This window comes from Bison bison, unplaced genomic scaffold, assembly GCF_000754665.1.
Source record: "Bison bison bison isolate TAMUID 2011002044 unplaced genomic scaffold, Bison_UMD1.0 scf7180017864533, whole genome shotgun sequence".
NCBI lineage: Eukaryota > Metazoa > Chordata > Mammalia > Artiodactyla > Bovidae > Bison > Bison bison.
In genome coordinates this window covers 13,243,569-13,258,225 of record NW_011495082.1, presented here as the reverse complement: position 1 = coordinate 13,258,225, position 14,657 = coordinate 13,243,569, and the positions used below count along the sequence as shown (strand labels likewise).

General features: G+C 40.9%; 1 pseudogene; it reads right to left on the bottom strand.

Moving 5' to 3' along the window:
- LOC104982581 overlaps positions 1-14,153 on the bottom strand; it is a 199,708-nt pseudogene extending 185,555 nt beyond the window's left edge.
- Positions 14,154-14,657: the final 504 nt, after the last annotated feature.

The following is a 14,657-nucleotide window of genomic DNA, read 5'->3' as shown; positions in this document are numbered from 1 at the left end:
TAGTCAAGGCTATGGTTTTTCCTGTGGTCATGTATGGATGTGAGAGTTGGACTGTGAAGAAGGCTGAGCACCGAAGAATTGATGCTTTTGAACTGTGGTGTTGGAGAAGACTCTTGAGAGTCCCTTGGACTGCAAGGAGATCCAACCAGTCCATTCTGAAGGAGATCAGACCTGGGATTTCTTTGGAAGGAATGATGCCAAAGCTGAAACTCCAGTACTTTGGCCACCTCATGCGAAGAGTTGACTCATTGGAAAAGACTCTGATGCTGGGAGGGATTTGGGGCAGGAGGAGAAGGGGATGACAGAGGATGAGATGGCTGGATGGCATCACTGACTCGATGGATGTGAGTCTGAGTGAACTCCGGGAGTTGGTGAGGGACAGGGAGGCCTGGCGTGCTGCGATTCATGGGGTCGCAAAGAGTTGGACGACTGAGCGACTGATCTGATCTGATCTGATTGTCTCACCAGACCAGGGATCTATACCCTTTATAGGAGTCATAGAACTGTGTTACAGGTCGTGCTTTCTTCCACAAGTTTTGCTTGCACCCAAACCTAGGCTTTTACTATTGCCAGGCTCTGGCACAATAAATTCTTTTCCTGTCTCCTTAGCACCTTTTTTCATGGGGAAAGATATATCCCACTGAATAATGGGATAAAAGACAAAAAATAATGTAAAGAAATTTAAGGGAAATCTTTAGTTAATATAAAACTACTATCCTACTACTTATAAATTTGTTACAGAGGGATATTCGCCTTTGTTTGTCAAGAGCATTATTTATATGCATATGCTTTCTCCAGCAATTCAATTCCTAAACTTTTATCACAAAACATAATTATAATGAAAACTTAGTAATGTAAATAATGGTATAGATAGACCAATGAAATATTATATAACTATTAAGTGCGGTTTATTGAAGGATATATTACCACAAAAAGTTTCCTAATTCATGGTTTTGTGAAAAAAATAAAACATCTCTCTGAATACAACAACTGTCACCGTGTGTGTGTATATATATATATGTTTCTATAGTATTTGTCATCCAAGTGATAATATGGTCATTGATTTTTATTTCCTGCTTATTGCTTAACAACTTTCTAATTTTTTTCTTAGCAATAACATTAGCTAACTGGTAAAAAGATCCTGTTACCAAAATTCATTTGAATAGCATTTCAGTCAAGAAAATGTTTTTCAAGAATAAAGTATCATATTTTTTGGTTATGAGGAAGAGATTGTCTAATATTCATTTCATTTTCATTACATTATATTTGTTCTATGGCTTTGAGATTAACAAAAAAGTTTCACACACATTTCTTAATCCTCAAAACTATCCCTGCATGATGTAGTGAGGTAAAAGTGAAAGTCATTCAGTCATGTCCAACTCTTTGCAACCCCACGGACTATACAGTCCTTGGAACTCTCCAGGCCAGAATACTGGAGTGGGTAGCCTTTCCCTTCTCCAGGGGATCTTCCCAACCCAGGGATCAAACCCAGGTCTCCTGCATTGCAGGCGGATTCTTTACCAGCTGAGCCACAAGGGAAGCCCTGCGTGACGTAAAGCAGGTGTTTTATCCTTGTTTCCGTACAGAAAAATTGGGCCTATGTGATGTGTCGTGATTTTTCCTCTGTACCTCAGCATGTAGGTTATGAAGAAAAGTATCTACCTCCAAATTCAGCGCTCTTCCTAACACGTCACTGTGTTTCGCAGGAAAGTTGTTCACACAATATTTGAGCACAAACAGCACAAAATAAATCTTATTATTCAGGGATGCTAGAAAAATTGCACAAAGGCATTTTAATTAAAGGAATTACAACTACATCTTTAAATAGATGTTCAAGCTCATTAGTTTAATAGTTTATAATAGAAATATATATATAAATACTTCTGAATATAAGAAAAGACAAAGAAGACTATTAAGAAAGTTGTGTGTATTCTATTATCAAATTTACTTTATAAAATATGTACTCTCAAGCTTATGACAGATATATCTTCTCCTATGATAAAATTGAAGCTTAAAAATAATCTATCCCAGGTTGTACAAATAGCAAATGGAAGAATCATATCTGTGGGTCAAAAACCAAAGTCAACACTCTTTACCAGTGCCTCACATCTATAGGGACAAGTAGTCATCTACAGAGCTCTGCAAGGGACATGGATTGAACAGCTACCCCAAACACCAGACAGAACATTTAAAGGAGATGTGGCTGTCAGTGACATTTCTCAGTCCCTCAGATTTCTCTCAACAGATATACCAACCTTGGAAGAAATTTGCTGAGTAGGATGCAAAACTGTGACCTCACTATCCTATTTATGTTTTATAATAGTCTTTATGATAATCAAAAACCCTTCTGATTATGACTAACAGCACAATATGAAAAAAAGGAAATAGAACAGCTATATAGATTGACTAAGTGTGCTGCTTTTGATTGAATTATATGGCAGTTTTATGTAGAGCTGCTTTCAGGCACCTAAATTATGTAAGGAATTGTGGGCTGTTTTCCCCTTTGCCTCACTGCACGTTGTTAAGTGGCTGCATAACCTCTGTGTTATACTATTACCCTGAAGACTGCTGCTGCTTCTGCTAAGTCGCTTCAGTTGTGTCCGACTCTGCGACCCCATAGACAGCAGCCCACCAGGCTCCTCCGTCCATGGGATTCTCCAGACAAGAACACTGGAGTGGGTTGCCATTTCCTCCTCCAATGCATGAAAGTGAAAATTCAAAGTGAAGTTGCTCAGTCGTGTCCGACTCCTAGCAACCCCATGGACTGCAGCCCACCAAGCTCCTCCATCCATGGGATTTTCCAGGCAAGAGTACTGGAGTGGGGTGCCATTGCCTTCTCCGTACCCTAAAGACAGTCACTATTATATCCCTTATATGTATGAGTGTATGAGAAGCCTGAGTTCTAACTGTTCTAAAGATATTATCTATAAGTCTGACATAGAAAAAGAGTTTTTATCCAAAACTTATTACTTTGTTTTCTAAAAGACCTCATTTACTTCTAATTCACATGAAAGACCAATAAATATGAGTTAAGGAGACTTAACAGAAAGAAAAGCAGCAAGATTTTTAAATTTATTATAAAAGCACAATCGATATGGCACTGATTTCATTCATGCATTCACTCAGTAGAATATATACAATTCCCTACTTTATGCCAGGCATTGGGTACAAGAGGAGAAATAACCCCTGCCTTCATGAGCCTTTTGTTCTACTGATATTCTTATCAGTAGCACCATAATCGATTTCCCCTCTAGTGGAAAGGAACTTTCCCATCCTAGTACATATAAAAGGACTTTAAAGATGGCTCTCTGTGCTGCTGGTGTGACTAACTAGAGTAGTTTGGCAGAAAATCACCTCCAAGATCAGTTCTGTGTCTTCTCTTATCCTCTTCACATAAGTCTATTTACTAACACAGCTTCAAAATGTGTCACATCCGCAGCTCGCACTTGAAAGGAAACACATGAAAGCCTGGGGAAATCCAGCAGAGGAAGACGGATCAAATCAAGGACATGCACACTGCAGAGGACAGGATCAAGCCAGCGGGTCCAGCCCATCTCACACATTTTCACGTCTCCAGAGGCTGTTGATCAGAGTCCTGCTTCGAAGATGTCTGTGCTTCTGGGGAACACCACGATTAAATCATTTTTCACTTCTCCTATTTTCTTCTCTATCAGCCTGTATATCTGTTCTAAAGCTACAAGACTGCATTTGTCAAAGAGATAAGCAACACAGTTGTTCAGAGGGAGAATGAGATTTCTTTTAAGAATAAAAAGTGAATTGAAGAAAATTATTGTCTTTTTTCAAAAGAAAGAACGGATGAAAAACGCCTGTAATCAGATCATTATTGGATCATATATACACATCCTCATGATGGGGAGGAAGAAATTTAAGTTAGTTTTCTGCTGATCTAGCAATAATTTTTTATTTCAACACATTAGTTTATCTTTTGACATATGAACAGCCTAAGTGTGCGCCTACATGCTTAATTCTGAATTCTTCTGAACTTCTCAAACACTTGTTTTCTCCACAACTTAGCTACTAGAAGCCAAAGGAGACGACTTCACGTCAAAGCAAGGGACGGGTCATATACGTCATGAGTCATGAAAGTTTGCTTCATTTGTTTCAAGGACTCATTTACATAAATGTTACAGCCACTTAGATGCTACTTAAGAAACTTGTAATGAAAGTTAAACCAGCAGTTAGACTTGACAGTTGACCACTAATGCACCATGCCTCTAAAACTACCATTTTAAGTGAACATTTTCTTAATTTCACAAAGATGTGAGGAAGAACATGGCTTTCAAAAGTCACATTTTACTTCCCGGCCTGTGAGAAGTAAATACACACGAAAACATTTTCTGTTCCAACTCTCTTCCTTAAGAGTACTTTGCACAGTCTTAAGTGAAAGTGAAAGTGAAGTCGCTCAGTCGTGTCCAGCTCTTAGCGACCTCATGGACTGCAGCCTACCAGGCTCCTCCGTCCATGGAATTTTCCAGGCAAGAATACTGGAGTGGGTTGCCATTGCCTTCTCCGAATTAGATGTAAGGTGATCGCAAATAACAAAAGTATTTATACACTGAACACAAAATAAATATAAAATCTTTGTTCCTGCTAAATAAGTCCAGTCAGATCTGCTCAGAATAGAGTTATAGACTGCTTTTATTTCTCAGTGATAAATAATTTGATGAGCCTCTAACATATTATGATAAGCAACAAATTGTCCAAGATTTTAAAATTTCATTCCAACACTTTAAATACTAACTTGAAAAAAAGCTTTTCATTCATCATTCTTTCCCCTAAAAATTTCTAGTCTCTGCTTTATTTGGCTTCCATGGTGGCTCAGCAGTAAAGAATCTGCCTGCAATGCAGGAGACATACAAGACATAGGTTCAACTCCTGGGTTGGCAAGATCCCCTGGAGAGGGCATGATAACCTATTCCAGTATTCTTGCCTGGAGAATCCCAAGGATGGAGAAGCCTGGTGAGCTACAGTCCATAGGGTGGCAAAGAGTCTGACATGACTGAAGCGACTGAGCATACGTTGCTTTTTCCTCCCAGTATCTTTTACTGTAGTAAAGTTTCTATACTTCCTTGAGGAAAAAACAAAACAAAACCAAACAACAACAACAACAACATTATTTGGAATGCATTAGGATTAATTTAAACACCAAAAGAATATCATTTGGCAAGGAGACATGGCTTAATTTCATACTTTCCTATACCTCAGCAGTGTTCACTCAACCAGCTTACAATTATCCACAATCATGGAGGCTACAGAATGCATGGACCTGGAAATCCATGTGTAAATCCCAAACCTTATTTTATCCAACACATTCAGTCTTCTTATAATCTAACCTTCCACTGGAGAACTTGGTAATTTGCTCAACTGGCTAAAGTTTCACCTCATCTCACTTCTGGCAGAAAATGGACAAAAGTAAGTAGGGGTCAGGGTGTAAGCCAGAACTAGGAGTCGTAGCAAAGTGAACTGAGGCACAGAATTCAGCAATTAAGTAAACGCGCCAGGAATTCTGAGCACTGTAAGACCAAAAGGGACAGAACAAGAGAAGGATAGGATGTGGTACCATCCATGGCTAGAAGTCCACAGGAAGTGTCTTATCTCAGGCCCTGATAACCTGTGATGTCAGTCCAGAGCTGCAGTCTCAGATCCTAAGTACACAGGATAAAGTACATCTGTGGTTAAGGAACAGAGTAAGAAACAGGGAGAGGGATCGGGGAAGTGTCTGCAGTCCCAAAACCTGAAATTAAGTATTGCTCAGCAAGGTCTGCCTGAATCCTGCCTAGGGGAAAAGACAAAAAGCAGGAGGGCCACACATTCAGAATCTTCAAAAAAACACACCAATGAATCTTTACTGCCTTTTAAGCAGGAGCAGATTGGGTGAAACTAAGATCATGGCATCTGGTCCCATCACTTCATGGCAAACAGATGGGGAAACAATGGAAACAGTGACAGGCTTCATTTTGGGGGCTCCAAAATCACTGCAGATGGTGACCACAGCCATGAAATTAAAAGATGCTTGCTCCTTGGACGAAAAGTTATGAGAAACCTAGATAGCATATTCAAAAGCAGAGACAGTACTTTGCCAACAAAGGTCCGTCTAGTCAGAGTTATGGTTTTTACAGTGGTCATGTATGGTTGTGAGAGTTGGACTATAAAGAAAGCTCAACGCCCAAGTACTGACACTTTCGAACTGTGGTATTGAAGAAGACACTTCAGAGTCCCTTGGACAGCAAGGAGATCCAACCTGTCAATCCTAAAGGAAACCAGTCCTGAATATTCATTGGAAGGACTGATGCTGAAGCTGAAACTCCAATACTTTGGCCACCTGATGCGAACAGCTGACTCACTGGAAAAGACCCTGATGCTGGGAAAGAATGAAGACAGGAGGATAAGGGGACAACAGAGGATGAGATGGTTGGATGGTATCACCCATGCAACGGACATGAGTTTGAGTAAACTCTGGGAGTTGGTGATGGACAGGGAAGCCTGGTATGCTGCAGTCCATGGGGTTGCAAAGAGGTGGGCGTGACTGAGCCACTGAACTAAACTGACTGAGGTTGGGTCTGTTCCATCTTCCCTTCCATCTGGGCCCTTGCTACTTTCAGAAAACTTTCCCTTTGAGTCCCAAAGATACAGAGAGGGGGAATGTTCTAGGTCTGGACTCTTGGCACTGCAGACTCATCCGTGTCCAAGCCATAGGTACATCCTCACATGCGGATCATTCCCATGGTCTGAGTTCCAGAAATGTGTCTTCTGTGATCTATTTCAGACACAGTGACAAGTAAACAATAATTATGATTACAATTTGTCTCCTAAAAGTAACTGAGGTCCTTACCATTTTTAAAACCCTTTTAAAAAATCACATATGATAAATGAAAAACATGTGTCAGTAATAAAAGATTGAGGGTAATGAAACCAGCAGGTCTCATCTGAAACTATGACAAATGAATCGTAAGCTGTGTTTGAGCTCCCTGAGAGTGAAGCCAAAGGGGGAATACATTAAGAGGAGATTCCCATAGGTTAACTAAGTACTTTTGTAACATGCCAATTTTTCCTCCTATTGAGGCATGATTTAACCATGAGCTCAATAAATAAAAAGACTGACTCAAAGTTATGTTGAATACAAAAAAGAAGTAGGTAAACAAAATTAATTATGTAACTAAAAGCAGAGTAATCAAGTCTAGCAAGTAAACTGGGTGGTGAGGCATAAGCTATTAGTCCACTCTGTGAAAGTGAAAGTGAAGTCACTCAGTCGTGTCCAGCTCTTTGGGACCCCATGGACTGTAGCCTACCAGGCTCCTCAGTCCATGGAATTTCCCAGGCAAGAGTACTGGAGCGGCTTGCCATTTCCTTCTCCAGGGGGTCCTGCCCACCCAGGGACTGAACCCAGGTCTCACGCATTGCAGGCAGACGCTTTACCATCTGAGCCACCAGGGAAGCTAGTGTCCACTCTGTAGTTAGTTGTTAATTTTTGAGAACTCACGTGGGGAACCTCCACTAAAGAAGATGTCACACAGGCTTCTTCAGGTAGAGGTAGAGACAGGAGCCAGATAGAAAGCTAAGGATGCTTCTGATAATCACAGCAAAGTTTTAAAAGGAGCAGGAAAGATAAAATCCTACATTTAAAACATTAGCAAATGCCATGTATCCAGTAGTATTTCAAGGATCACAGAAAGTAAATTCCATATCACAAGCCTTTTAATTTTGAGGCAGTTTAAAGATATTCACAGAGTGACAAATATTACCTTTGCTCTCAGGAGGTAAAAAAAATCAGCACACAGGCTGTGCTCAGAATATTAGAAGATCTATGAGTAGCTCTGAATGCAGATATATTTGGATCTATTCATTAACTTTGAATTTTAATACCCAACCAGAAGAGTTGGATGGCTTCCAAGAGTTGCGATGAGAAGCATGACAACAAAAATGCAGTATGCTTTACAGGGAGGAGTATTTCTTCCTTCAGATACATTCTTAAATCAGCAGTTGTTCACTGTAACAAGTATTTCTGTATCAAGGGGAATATTTTTTACTTCCATTTTTTCAACAAGATAAATATTGGCCCAGAAATACTAATAACTTCATTCAAATGGTATATGATCAGTTAATTTCAATTTTAAGAGTAATTGTCCAACTCAAAATAATTACATATATCTTCATTGAAATCATCTGATGAAAAGTTAAAACACATACAAATGCATACATATATAAATATATATATTTATAGTATACACACACATAAAACGGGCTTTGCTGATGGCTCAGATGGTAAAGAATCTGCCTGCAATGCAGGAGACCTGGGTTCGATCCCTGGATCAGGAATATCTCCTAGAGAAGGGAATGGCTACCCACTCCAGTATTCTTGCCTAGAGAATTCCATGGACAGAAAAGTGAGGGTGTCAAAGACTCAGACAGGACTGAGCGACTAACGCTTTCACTTTTCATATCTAGTCTCTCCTACTTAACCTGCCTAAAACTGAGTATCTGATGGGCCTTCTAAATCAGCTCCCCATCAACTTTCCAGACCACTGTCAAAGGCAGGGACATTCTTCCAGTTGTTCTAACCAAAATCTTAGAGTCATCTTCTCCTCTCCTCTGTCTCTCACACCCCATATTCGATCTATCAGCAAATCTTCCATCTGTACCTTTAAAACATGTACAGATTCCCTTTGGTTCTCACTGTCTGTGTACAGATTCCCATCGGTTCTCACTGTGTGTGTGTGTGTTAGTCACGCAGTCGTGGCCGATTCTTTGTGACCCATGGACTGCACCCCACCAAGTTTCTCTGTCCATGAGATTTTCCAGACAAGGATACCGGAGTGGGTTGCCATTTCCTTCTCCAGGGGATCTTCCCGACCCAGGGATCGAACCCCGGTCTCCTGCACTGCAGGCCGATTCTTTACCAACTGAGCTACAAGGGAAGCCCTGTTGTAAGTTGGTTCTCGGTAACTTCCTTATTATCACCAGGGTCCAGGCCAGTGGACCTGCTGCTGCTGCTGCTGCTAAGTCACCTCATCGTGTCCGACTCTGTGCGACCCCATAAACAGCAGCCCACCAGGCTCCCCCATCCCTGGGATTCTCCAGGGAAGAACACTGGAGTGGGTTGGCAGTTCCTTCTCCAATGCATGGAAGTGAAAAGTGAAAATGAAGTCGCTCAGTCGTGTCTGACTCTTCACGACCCCATGGACTGCAGCCTACCAGGCTCCTCCATCCATGGGGTTTCCCAGGCAAGAGAACTGGAGTGGGGTGCCATCGCCTTCTCCGAGTGGACCTAAGTCATCGCTAAACTCTTATTTTCCAATTGTTCCCTATAGTCCACTTTTAACATGGCAACCAGAGAGATTCTGATAAAACCTAAGTCAGATTCTATGACTCCTGTGCTCAAAATCCTCCAGCAGCTTCCCGCCCCACTCAGCATGCAGACCAGCCTTCACCATGATCTGTCTGGCCCTTTACCTCCCTGCCCCATCTCCCACTCCATCATCATAGCTCCATTCCATCCCCTCTGGCCTCTTTGACGTTCTTCCCCCTTGGTAACGTGGTATTTCTTATCCTCCCACTCCCAGGCTTCGGGCATGCCCTTGGCACCCTTCTCACCTCAAGGTATTTGCAGTTGTTCTTTCTACCTGGAGTACACCAGCCACAGACAGACTTTCGCAGACACAGTCCCTCTCCAGCCTCTGGCCTTCACTCAGATGCCACATACTCAGTGAACCCTTCCCCACCCAGTCTTCTTAAATTCATTCTCCCAGGCATCTCTAGTCCCTTGCCTGATTTTTATTCCCCTCTAAATTCATTGACAAATAAAAGATTATATTGCATGCTGACTTTTTTCTTGATTTTTCCCATAGTAGAATATAAGCTTCATGAAGGCAGAATTTTTTTTTTTTTCAGTTGATTCTCTACTTACTATTCGGAGAAGGCAATGGCATCCGACTCCAGTACTCTTGCCTGGAAAACCCCATGGATGGAGGAGCCTGGTGGGCTGCAGTCCAAGGGGTTGCTGCGAGTCGGACACGACTGAGACTTCACTTTCACTTTTCACTTTCATGCATTGGAGAAGGAAATGGCAACCCACTCCAGTGTTCTTGCCTGGAGAATCCCAGGGATGGGGGAGCCTGGTGGGCTGCCGTCTATGGGGCCGCACAGAGTCAGACACGACTGAAGCAACTTAGCAGCAGCAGCAGCTACTTCCTATTCAGTGATTAGAAAATCCCCTTTCAGCTAATAAACATTTTTTGGATGAATGAGTTGTTTTATCAACCTTTGAGTGTACTCAAGGCTGTGCAAGCAGCACTGTACAGTGGAAATTAACATGATATTTGGATCCAGAGGATATGGCTTTAAGTCTCTAAATTTGACTATAGCCTTGGACAAATTATCTCAATTCTGAGCTTCAACTTTCTAACCTATAAAATAGAAATTAAAAAAAAATCTTTTCTCAAGCAGATACTATAAGAATTAAATTGAGACGTTGTGTCATCACATTTGACCACATGTACCTGAAGTGAAAGTGTTAGTTGCTCAGCAGTGTCTGACTCTTTGAGACTCGATGAACTATAGCCTGCCAGGCTTTTCTGTCCATGGAATTCTCCAGGCAACAATGCTGGAGAGGGTAGCCATTCCCTTCTCCAGGGGCTATTCCTGAGTCAGGGATCAAAACTGGGTCTCCCACACTGCAGGCAGATTCTTTACCAACTGAACCACCAGGGAAGCCCTTTACTTATATAAATTTACAGAAGTCATACACCATTCTGTTAGACAAACCTCCACACATCCTTATTTTTGTCTATGTTCCTGCCTTTCCACTTCACAAAGGTGTTACCTGTCTGATCCATGGAGGCATTTGAGCTTGATCCCCGAGAAATGTTCAATACAGATTAGTTTCCTATGTGAAAGTTCCTTGGAAACCAAAGTAAGTTTGCAAAGGATCAATTTGTTTTCATATACAGAGAAAGCTTTGAAGCATTCATCAGAACTTAATAAGTTCTATGAAAAAAGGAAAAGAAGGAAAAAAGACAGGACTGATGAAGTAGCAGCTACCTCACCATAGTCCATCTACAGACAAGAGAAATCAAGAACAAGAAGTAATCTCCTGTTGCAGAATGAAGGCCGCAGGATGTGGACAGGAGCTCGTGAGTCAGCCTGAAACCTGTCACCAAAAAGCATCAGTGGTCACAAAGAAAATGCAAACAATAACACATAATAACCAGCAGGGGAAAAAGAAAAACCTCTCGCTGAACGACCAAGATAGTCAATTAGGGACTGAAATAATTTGAAAGTTTTCCTTTTGTGGGTTTAAAATGAGTTTGAAAGAGGGAGTTACACTGTCTTTTATCCCCAAACTATGTGTAGGCATAAAACATCTGGCTTTATTTTCTTGACAGGTTTTATTGGTGGGTCCAACCAAGTGAAAATCTCTAGCCATCGGGGAACGCTGCTGTGAATACTTTCTATTTGCAGGTTTGTTTTTGTAGCCAGTGGGAGGTTATTTTTTCCCCCTTCTAATCCCCTAAGATGCATTTTATTCTCCTGGCAACCCTTCTATTCATTTCTCACAAAAGGACATTGAAATTACTGTACATTTATGATTTTTTAAAAAATCACTATATTGCTCATCTTTTTATGTATGAAACTTCAAGCAGAACAAATCTCAAAACTAACAGTGTCCAGTTTTCACTTTAAATAGACCATAAAGGTCAGCTTGTTGTAAGCTAAAAGTGATTACTTCGTTAAGATGACTAAACATGGAATTAGCTGTCATGCAACTTCAAAGAAGCAAACGAGAGCGTTCATAAATGTGGCACTGCCGTCAGATGACAGCCTTGCTCCTAAATGAAACAGGTAGTTATACTACATTAGAGCAGCCACAGTGACTACCTCCCCAGCTGATACCCCTACGGAGGAAGGAAACGGAGGCATTAAAAACGGCTGTCTTAATACAACATCAGACAAGCCAAAAGCAAGGTGCACTCTAAAGGGTATAACTATCTATACTCAAGGTTTCAACAGACAAAAGAGAAACAGAAATGATGTTTTTTTCCTCAAACAAAAGGAAAAGAAAGTAGGGAAATTTCAACTTGAGAAGAAATTCAATGCAATGTCATATGTTGACCTTGACAGCATTCACATGCTGTCAATCTTTCTAGTGAAATAGCGAGTGATCGCTGTATAGCTGGAACTTCACAAAAAGTGTCTTTAACTCTTAAAACAGTGCTGTAGGACGTATACGTTTCAGATAAACTGAGACTCGGAATATTTAAGTAACTTGTCTAAGGTCACAAGCAGGTAACGGGCAGAGCCAGGATTTCCATTCAAGTCCACCTAAAGCCATGGCCAACCTTACTGTTCAGTCTCACAGCCCAAGCACTCCCCTTCCACAAACAACCTATATTTTGTTGGTAAAAGTTTAGGTCTCACTCATACCTGTGAACCTCAGGCCCAAATGCAACATCACCCAAATGCAGCATGCACACTTGCAGTCCCAGGCTGGGAAACTCTCAAAAATAACCCTAATAAAATTGATGATGAGAAGAAACCACACCCCAAATGCCACTGCATCTTCCATTTTAATTTAAAAAAACTAATCTAAAGCCTCATTCAGTGTTGACAAACTGCAAAGCAATGCAGCTCTCCATTAGAAAATACTCAAAGTTCCACAGAAATAAGTTTTCCAGCAGGAAGAAAACGGCACATTTGGAGACAGGCCAAATGAGCAGAGTCAATAAATATTATTTTTTTGTTCCTAGAAAGTAGTGTTACAGGGTATAATGATCGGGCATAATGTAACACTATTGTAAGATAAGAGTAATACACCCAGGTTGAAATATGTGAAATAAAAGCTTTGTTCTATCCAATGTGGATGTTGCTTTTAGACTCAAATTTTGTTCCCTTATGTAACAGAAAATGGGCTAGGGACTGCTGAGTTACACCAACCTTTATGACAGATAGTACATGTAGACACAAGGTGTAAATGTTCTCTTTATTGGAAGGATTGTATTTATGTCCGAGATTAATTTAAAACTTAAGAAAATGTTCTCAGTCTCTAGAGAATACAGCCTTTATCTGTGAAGAGACTACAGAGAACTGACTACTAAAAGACAAAATCAGAAGTATTACTTTAATAGTCTTGTGTATTAAGCAGCTCAGTCATATCTGACTCTGCGATCCCATGGACTGTAGCCAACTAGGCTCTTCTATCCATGGAATTCTCCAAACAAGAATACTGGAGTAGGTTGCCATGCCCTCCTCCAGGGGATCTTCCCAACTCAAAGATCAAACCCAGGTCTCTTGCATTGCAGGCAGATTCTTTACCATTTAAGCTACCAGGGAAATCCCTTAATTGTTTTAACCCTTAATTGCTTTATCTGGTTGAGTTATAGCATTCATTATAGTCTTTTTCAATTATATATGTACAAGTTATACTTGAACATACACTCTCACTACCAAGTTACCTAAGGAAATAGTTTTATTTGTCTTTGTCTTTCAAGCTTCGGCAGCTCTTTGATGGCCCTGTCTTTCCAGTCAAATCACGGAGCTGAAAATAGGAAAATGGACACTGTCCTCTTTTTAAATTGCTCTTCTATATTTCAGGTTTTCAAAGTTAGCTCAAAAATGATTTACGACATAGACATGCATTATCACTGCTGTATAAATCAGGTATCATCATTTATTTTAAAAGAGAAATCAAAAATGTTTAAGGAAGAAAGGGTAGATAAAGATCAGAGTTACACCTTAGCCTACCCACAGCTAAGAGGCTCAAAGCTCAGCTCACTCATGCAAGGTCACCTTCCACCCAGAGGTCAACAATGAATGGACTAAAATCCTCTTCTGAGACAGTACTGCTCTCTACTCCAGGTCTGCTGCCTCTACCATCAGTCAGGGAATCAGTTCAAGAATCAAACCCAGCTCTTCCAGATTTCCTCAGCTCTGTTGAAAGGCATCAAAGAAAAGCCCAAATAACAACCCTTCCCTAACCTCTAACACTCAGTCTCATGGCCACTAACTTTCTTGAATCCACCAGGATCAATCTTATGACGCCATTTATCCATACTGACATTAGTCGACACCAGCATCCTCAGATTCTCAAATCCTTTCTCATTTTCCATGCTCTGAGAAGAGGCTCTAATATGATCCATGTTCTTCATTTCCTGTTCCACCTCCCTACCCCATACACGTATCTTCAAAACCTGACCCTGTTCCTTCTAGAATTAAAGTCCACTATCAGCGAAAGTCTCCATGCTCTAAATTCTCTTAGCATTCCCTTCATTTTCTGGCTGCATCTAGCAGAAGCCTGACTTTCCCTAAATACTCTGCTTCCCATGAGCTGGGCTTAGGGGGTGGTGGATTGTTCTGCTTGCTTCTCTCCTCACCACTTTATTCTTCCACCCACCTCCTTGAATCTCGAGCTTATCACAGACATCCCATCATGAGACAAATCTCACATCATCAGACTGCAAGCCTTACAAAAATCTGCTTCCAAATCTGGCCTCTGGCTGGCATCTGAGAATGTGAATTTTAGGAGAGTTCCTGCCATTCCCTGATAAGAATGGCTTGCTGAGCCTCTAGTGCTTGTGCAAACAATATGGTTTATTCTGAACACCTGCTTTCCTTCTGGAACTCTGCAATTTTAATATGTGCCA